We start from the raw sequence: 9,549 nt of genomic DNA on the forward strand, positions 1-9,549 counted from the left end.
TGGCTGTGGCATATTTGTTTCTTTACACCTGATTTGAGTCTTTAAAGAAAAGAAAATGGTCTTCTTTTGTGTTATGATGCAATTATACTGTCCTTCCCATTTACCCTTGAAATAATTTATTTGGAAGAAAACTGACTACTTTGCTCAGGTAGATGATAATTACTGCTGCACTCTGCCAATGTGCTGATATATTCTCAGTTGTGTATCTGAAAATAGTTTGTGCACAAACATATATTTAGATATACAGTATGGGTATAGGGGGCGTGTTCTTAAGAGCGTGTATCTGAGCATGCGATGATTGACAGCATGCGTTAACAGTGTCAGTCTGTCATTATGCGCACAAAGAAAATCATCTGCCTTTGTCTGAAAATGTTCATAACACGCTTTCTGTTCAAGGCCATCTGAAGATAAGCTCCAGTGAGCCAGAGTGAGTCTGCTCTCTGCTTCATGCAGAACAAAACCCAGTGCCTGAATACAGCAAAACAGGCAAAACAGCTTAATTCACTCACTGATTGCCACATTGTATTAAAATTATAGAGTAACTTTCAAATTTTTGGTTTTCTGGAGTTGCTACAGTACATTATTTTCTCCATTAATTACCTCCATTATGGTGAGCGTGATAAGAGATAAGAAGCAGCACACCCTGATACTGTTCAGTAACTTTAAGCTCCGTGATCTACGATATCAGCAGATTTATCAAATAACTGTCTGCATGTTTACAAATCCTTCAAAAAAAGATTTGTGTATGATGTAGCTGACACAAAGCTACAGCCATAATATGATGATGCGTCTGCAGTCTGCAAGTCACAGATACAGGTTGTGCAGATAACAAGGAGGCTGACAAAGCAGAAGCATGTCCCTCCACATTCCCTCCACATTCAGAGATGAAGATATCGAGATTAGTTTAATCCATTCTCAACCAATTTCTCTCACTCCCAGCTCAAGCACATATGCAAGCACCCTGAAGACATCCTGTAAACAAACACAGATACAAACACACTATATGCACACACACACACACACACACACACACGTATACAAACACACTATATGCACACACACACACACGTATACAAACAACATCTTCACTCTAATTGCAAAGGGTTTGCAGTCCCCAAAACGAATGTCAACCCGCTGACATTGAACAGGGAAGCTGCATCCGTCACGTGGAGGACAATCTGGCCCAGGCATGACATCAAGCTGCCAAGTGTTGTTGTGAAGGAGAAGAGTTGTGAAAAGCTGACTGACAGCTCAGGAGAGATGCAAATAGATGACTAACTGCAGCACCACAAGACGGGACAACAGCTCTCATTCATTTCTGGTCTGTGTCTTCATCTTTTTTCATCTGCTTTATCTGGTAAATGACAAAGTTGGCAAGAAGTATTACTGTAGGAGATCCCTCTCACGAGATTAGATACAGTTTTTCTTTTCTTTTCAAATGAAAGTGGAAATACATGTCATACATCAGTGAAGGTAAAATGAAAAAAGTGACACAAGTGACTGAAAGACAATAAACTGTGTATGTCCTAATCGCGCACAAAAGGGTCGATGTCCTTCATTCCAATTACCCTGAATGGGCCAAACTGCTGCCATGTCCACTTTGCAGCATGCAGTCACTGTTCTCCCTCATTGAACTGTGTTCTCATTTTAAGCCTGAGTGGATCCCCCCATGCATGTCACAGCTGGTGGTTCACCGCACAAGCGGATAGCTCATGCAGATAGAAGTAGTTGAATTTAATGGACCTGGTTTAAGTGCTCACAAGATCCAAAGGGGACAGAGATGGTGCATCTTTTATTTTTGTTTTCATCATGCTCAACTACATGTATTGTACTGTTGTGCACAGTATACTCATGGATGGAGGTGATAATAGGTATCATAAAGAGGATTATGTTGCTGGTGGGAGTGTCTGTGTTTTGTTAACCAGCTTTAATTGCTATCGATGATATGTACGCTGCTCGGGAATGTTTTTATATTTACCGTCGCTTTCAGTTCTATCTTTAATAATATAGTTTTAAGACACATCAGTGCTTCAAATCAAATCCTTGTTTTAATGGATCCATTGCATTTTGTGTTGTGCCGTGTGTAAATATTTGGCATTTAACTGTAAAGATTCCTAAAATCATAAGCATCATCAGTGTATGTGGAGGCTTATATACACATTGAACCATGATTGGGTTACATTCAAATTAAAGTGCCTTCTAGTGTCTTCTCAAAGTCTGCACATACACAATTCTGCACAGTGAAACGTCAAAATAAGGGAACAATAAGCAACGCATATTTTTGAGAGAGGGAAAGGATCTATTGGTTCTTGTTGTCTAACGTCTGTGGGTTCGTACATCTGTTCCGCACCAACACTCAATCTCGGACATGAATGACCTTTTAAGATGGAAGCTCCCTGGAATTGAATGCACTTCACTATTGTGTACTTGTGGGCTGATGCTGATAAACATTGACATTAGCGTGAACTTTCTCATTTAAAGCCACATAGTGGACAAAGCAGCCATTACACATGTCTACTACACCATGAATGACTGACAGGCCTGGATTGTGCATCTGGGAAGTTGGTGACATATAATACAGCTTATGTACTGTACAGTCATGTCTCTGTGCTTTGCTGCTGTCACATCATGTGTGTTTATGTTTAGAGGGAGAGAAGATACAAAAAAACATGTATGGAGGAGCTTGAATGCTGGAAAGTGGGGAGATGTGTTATTAATTATTATTTTGACACATGAATTCCTCCTTTGAAGTTGAAGCACTGTCAAAGCACTTCCACGTCAACGCAAAACATGATGGCAGAATTGAGCCTTGTCTTGCAGGCTTCAATCACTACGCTGCTCAGTACCAGTAACACAATGAGAACCAGTAACACAATGAGCATTGCACAACTTGTATCACACTGCAAAGTATGAGGAATCTCTTTAAATCTTCATAGTAATACCTTGAAAAAGTAACTTCCCCAACACAGCGTATTATTGTAATGCATTCACTGGCAGGCACACATACTTTACCATGTACTATACCCACAGCAATTAGATAATGTGAAAGAAAACATTCTGATTAGGTATTCTCTGTAATTATAGGGAAAATAATACGCTAAAGCCTTTATATAGTGAGCAGTGAAGAGACATTCTACAACCAGTGCACATCAACAAAACAGGTTTAGTTTGACTAGCAATACGTGCAAAAACCAGTACTGAGTTTAAAATCAATGGTTAATTGGTACTGGTGTCTGTCATCAACAGGTTTTTTAAAGGCCATTCCCTTTCAGCCGATTGAATCTTTTTGAAGTCAGCATGGTTTGATCGTCGCTCTTTAATTGGAAAGCCCACTGCCATGAAACCATTTACCTTGATTAAAGCCCCTACATTATTTTTTTAACATGTTTAATTTTGTAGCAAACAGCAATACATAGTGTGTAAAGTATTACTGACTCTCTATTTCACTGAGTTTCTACATCGCTACATTGCAGTGGGGGTGCTGAGGTTATTGGACACACAGTTGCATGGAAGTTACTTTCCTCTCTACATCCCTGGACATCTTGGAAACACTACTGGTCAGTCCCACCATCAATCAACTCTCGGTGACCTCATTCACGTCGCCGGGCTGCTGCGTGTCATCAGTGCCTCTTCATAGAGAGACTTCTGCTGCCATCCACCTAATGGAGAACTATTGGGCCTATTTCAAAGCAATTTCAGGCTATTTCATTTCAATGTCATAAGGACTTAGCTCCTGCTCTAGCTGCTAGTTGTTGTCAGTGTGACAATTAAATAATGTAGACTGTCAAGGGCTGTTGAAATGAAAAGATGCTTAAAAATAAAGGTTTCTATAATGAAATGAGAATAAACTCAAATGCAACAATGACATATATGAATGAAGACATATTGTTATATCCCTATTGTTACATCAATAGTTGGAACTAAAATGTACTGTAAATATTGGCTTATTTATAATTACTTTACTCTACTTTAATCTTTTTAATTGCGGCCAACCAGGAGAGTTGTTTTTTTTGTCAGTAATTACTGTGAGCATCCTGTGTTGAAGCAGAAATATAACTATTACTAGAAAGGATGCAGCTTGGAGTGAACCCAGAAAAAAAAGTTAGTGTGATATGGATTGGTTTGCATTTATCACATAATGAAAATGAAGATGATTTCTCTAAAAACGTACATCCTCTGCTATCCTATGGTGAGTCTTTACACAGTTTACAGCACAGACATTTCACAAAAGGACACAAATCTGAAATAAATATGGTAAATCAGGTGGTCATTATATCATACATTTTTCTGGAAATAACAATATAATTACCGGTAGTTGTGTTATTATCAACAACCTGTAATTAGAATAGCATTTAGAGAAACAGTGTGGGCTGTCAAAAGAATAAACTTGTCCGAAGGCTGAAACTGAACTGACACATCTATGCTATTTTCTTCAAAGCAATCTGTTTAGTAGCTGCCAAGAAATTGTTATCTTCTCAAACATTAGAGCTGTTAGGGTGACTAATCATGTTCAAGTGGAAAGCTATATGACTTAATTATTTAAAATTCCCCTGGAGAAGAAGCAGAATTAAAAACAACCTGAAGAAAATATCAGCAGCCGAATTGTTTGCCTCTCTTAATTGCATGGCCTCGTCACACTGAGAACTAATCAATGCAAGATAAACAGCAGCCACATATACAGTAAGCTATACCATTGTTTGGGCTAATATGTTTGGGCAAAATATGCCACGCTCTTAATAAAAATATCTGATCAAATGATGTTCACCAGCTAGCTGCCAAATGTTTCTGTCTGCTGGTCAGGACTGGGCTGGCAGCGCGGAAGACGGTTTCAGATCTTGCTGCTCAAACCGCTGCAAGCAAGTGCTTTGTTTTCCTACAGTGTTCGCTTTTGGCAGCTACGGCATGGTTTGTAATCTTAGGGTTTAGAGTACTTAAATATTGTAAAGTAATCGCCAACCTGCATTGCAACAAAACTAATGTCCTTCCCAAACGTGACTGACTGAAACCACAGGTGGGACGCAGGACTATCTCCCATTTGAAAGTTTTGTGCTTTACCAGTCAGCCTCCATATCGTCTTCCCCATTACTTTTGTGTCACACTTCCTGCAATGTTAAAAAAGGAAGCCATTGTGTATTGTCAAAAATGCTACGGCCTGTATCACTATCGATTTATGTCGCTGTATTCGCATCTGTATTATATCGGTCATGGCTTATCGAGAAAGGAAGTCTGTAGTCTGCTAAATAGTAGAATAATAATAAAGTTACACACAGTGTCAAGTTTCAATGTGTCGGATCATGAGGTAAAATAACATCTGTGGAACATCTGTCTATTTTCTTCCACACTGTGCATATCTGCATCATGGAGAGCACTGGACAGAAATGGAGAGCACTGGACAGAAATGAGAGAGAGAGATAGAGACAGAGAGAGAGAGAGAGAGAGAGAGAGAGAGAGAGAGAGAGAGAGAGAGAGAGAGAGAGAGAGAGAGAGAGAGATGGAGATGAAGACTCAGTCATTTGATTAATTAATGAATTCAACCTTTGTTTGAATCTCAAGGAATCATCATCACCATCATTTTTTTCCCAATGAAATCGGGAAAACAGAATAAAGACCGACAAAAAACTGATTAGCAAGAAAGCAACAGAACTGGCTTAAAACTTACTTTGTAATAATGGTTTTAAATTGACTAACAGGTACAATTTTGTTAAGTTTGAATGTGTGTTGTAAAATGTTTCAAGTGTGTGCAGCACAAAAGCTAACAGAGCTAAGTAGAGATGCCCACCTACCAATAGTTGCAATAGTAGTAATGCAAATCACCGTGTATCTGAAAATACACGATCCATGTTAATATACTCATTAAAGCAGCTTTAAGTTAGTTCATAAATGTTTTTTTTTTAAAAGTGCATTAAATAATTCCGGTTTGCATTCACCTATTTATTTAGGTTTTTATTACCATTAACATATTTATTTTTTTATCAACCTTCTATTTTTTGTACAGCAACCTTTCTGTCAGTCATATGAATATGTATGTTAACTCAATCATGTGTGATGATTCTTAAAGATGTGCCACATAATTATATGCACATGCTAATAAGCATGTTGCTCCATTTAAAAATGTGCTTTGCATTATGTGAAAATAATTAACCTTTATCGTGAGATAATCAATGCACCTCATGCATAGTTCCTCAAACCAGGGACTAACATCCTCGGCCAATATTCACTTATTTCCACAAGAGTTTCCTTGTAATGAGGGCACCTTAGAGTAAGAGGACTAGGCGGAGGCAATCAAGCAAATGGCTAAACTGATGGGAGGTACATGTACAAAAGAAACATAATTCATGCGGAAATGCAATTGGATTGTCTTTTAATGGCATTACCCTCTTTTATCTCACTACTGCCACCTTCTTCTGCTTCATAGCAACATCAAACACCATCAAGACTATAAGGAGGAGACTGGGACTTTGTTTCTTTGATTGAAAAGATTGCTGTTTAAGCAAAATGTGATGTCTGAGAAGCGAGGTTGTCCTCGAATGCATAAACTGCATTGCATCAACAGCATGACTTTGTTGTATTAAAATGGCTGGTGTTCACTGACTGTACTGCATCAGAGTTTGCTTGGAAACAGACCCATATATTTAGTAAGTCTCCTTACGGTTCTTTGGTGCAGATCAAGGTTATACAGTTCTGGCACAGTCTCGTTCTGGTAATAAATGTTTCAATTAAAGTGATGTTGGGAATTGCAGGATAGGAACTGGATGATAAAAGAAAAAACAAGCAGCTGCTTGGCACACTCTGTATGCGATTGTTCAAGGTGGATAAGGAGAACTTGGTGTGCAGGTATTTTCACTTCAAAGCATGTATTAGTAACATGTTCATCGAAATACATTCAAAAACCTTCTGAAAAGGTAAACGACGTGACGGAATTTTCTTCCGATATGCTGCTGACTTGAGCTGTGTGCGTTCCATTGTTGGAAACTGACGTGTGATTAAAACCTGAAAAGTGAGAGAAAAGGCTTTGAGTGCAGCAGCATGCAGCTTTATAATTTAGATTTGCTTGAGAGTAAAATAGCTGCAGGGGTTGAATATATTACAAATTACCAATTGAATTATGTTATCAAGTGTTGAGATTAAGGGCTTTCAAAACGAAAGTTTTTCACCAAGTCTATTAGCCTTTACTCAGCTCACCACTTGCAGCTGATAATATACTTTGAAAATAATACAACATAAATACAAAGCTATGCCGGGGCATGGGGGCACATTCATTATGCTACATTACACATATACCGATTCAGGATGTACATATGTGTCCAAAATTGTTGAAAGCTAGCAGTGAGTATTGACAACTGACTGCAGTTTTCACAAAAACAAATGACAAGTAACAGATTTTTTTTAATGCATTTCAAACTTATTTGTTTATTGCTAAAAGTAGATGAAATATTGTGTCAGGTAACTGCATAAGTAATGGATTTCGTAGGCGTTTAACAGTAAACAACATCATAGCAGAAGCATGCAAGATGTTTTACTGGATTTTATCAGCTAATGTTTTGGTAACAAAAATGTAGAAAGATGTAGGAATTATGCAAAGCTTTTGTCATTTATTTACCTCACTCTGTTGTTTGTATGAATAACATTTTAATGTGTTGGTGACAGTTGCTTGTGCGCTTAAAAATTTTAAACCTTGTTGAAATGTGATAACTTGGGAAGTTTACAATGTTTTTTTGCCATACTCATACACACTCAACAGTCATAATTTAGACCAATCACAGATTAATCTAACATGACAGTGGCAGTGATATTAGATTAGTCTGAAAAGACAAACATAAGTCAGCTATTGACTGACCGAACCCTTTGTGGTCAGAAATCAAATGTCCTATAGTCGTTAAATGTCAGAAAGCAAGCTCGCTAAAATGTAGACAATAACTTTAAACGTTATAGATATAGAAATGCTTCCCAAATATAATGCTATCAAGTCTAGTTTATCCACTAACTTAAACCAAGCTGTTAGTAGTTTCCCAAAATCTTGATCAAGAAGTGGCAGCAGCACCTTGGAATGTCTGTGTGTGACATTTGGGTTTCGAGTAGATTTACAGTCATACCTCCCAGAACAACATCAAAGGATTTGATCTGGAGCCAATGGGTTTCCAGAGGACTTCCGAGGATGTACTGCACCAAGTGTGAGTCATTTCAAGGGTAGATCAATTACAAATTAAAATGAAATTAATTAACTATCCAAGCATATGGTGCTTTTTGTTCATACTTATGCAGCAAACCATTTACAAGTAGAAAGAGAGTGATGTGGTAAACATTGTAAGACATTTCACAGTTAACACAATCACATAAACACAAAACAAACACACAAATACTCGTACACGCATTATTCTGCCTGCATTTACAACCCTCCCACACACAAAGTTTGGAAAGTAACTGGAATCAGTCATTGAGGTCACTGCAAGTCATCATGGGATGAGTAATGGACAAGTGCTGCAATTTTTTTTTTTTTTAAACACTCGTACATGTTCAAATCAGTTTAGGCACTAAAACCTGCCGCATTGCTTTTCCCACATGAGATCAAGTACTGCTCATTTAAAAAGCATTCAGAATCAATTCAATGCTTTTCCCCTCCGTGATCGATGAGGAACTGGTGAATTGATAACTTGTGTGCCAGACCCCAGCGGAAACTAAGCTGGAATGGGACCACAAGCAGAGGAAGTCAATAATTGGAAGTCATTCATAACCCAAACTGCAGAGAGCCACTGGGAAATTTGCATTGAAGCCTGTTGGCCCATATGTGCTGTCTGTATCCCAAATTCACCAAGGAATACCAAAACATATTAGCTTATCTTTGGCTTATCCCACACATTCAGACTATAATCATCCAATGTTTTGCGGTCTTGGAAATGACACTGCTTGCTCAAAGATCAGCACAAACATAAAAGTAATCAAAGTCACACAAAGAAGGAAAAATCTACCTTTTCATCAAACATCACACATCCGCTATGATCTGAGAGGGGGAAATGAGCACATGCAGAGTTGTGTTTAATAATGAATACAAAGGGGTGGGATTTCAACCACCATCTTTCACAGATGTCAAGTTTGTGATAATGCCAAACACTGTGAGATGAGTTCTTTGTGCGGATACTTTTTTACTCAAACACATATGAAGGCAGAATAAATGATTTACAGTCTATTTGGACAAATTCTGTTTTTGCTGTAGCAGCTTTAAGGATGATGATGTTGGTTGGTCACTGTCTGTCATTCAAATGCCACAGAGAAGTGCATCCACGAGCCACTTTCTGCTTTGGGTTTTGGGTTTGGTTGGTGTGTTGGTACTTTTTTAAAATAAATATATCCAAACATGACAGATGGGAAAGCAATTGCAGGATAAAAAATATGGCCGGCATACACTTCACTGTTTGTTCTTGCCAACGGCTTTGACATGTTGTTAATCACGGGGTGTTACATTGGAAATCAATGGATTAAGACATGAGTCTAGTCTGTGGATACGATACACAGACGACCCTGATAATCTGTATCTGCAGAGGCCCGAGCAGA

This window comes from Taurulus bubalis (genome assembly GCF_910589615.1).
Source record: "Taurulus bubalis genome assembly, chromosome: 15".
NCBI lineage: Eukaryota > Metazoa > Chordata > Actinopteri > Perciformes > Cottidae > Taurulus > Taurulus bubalis.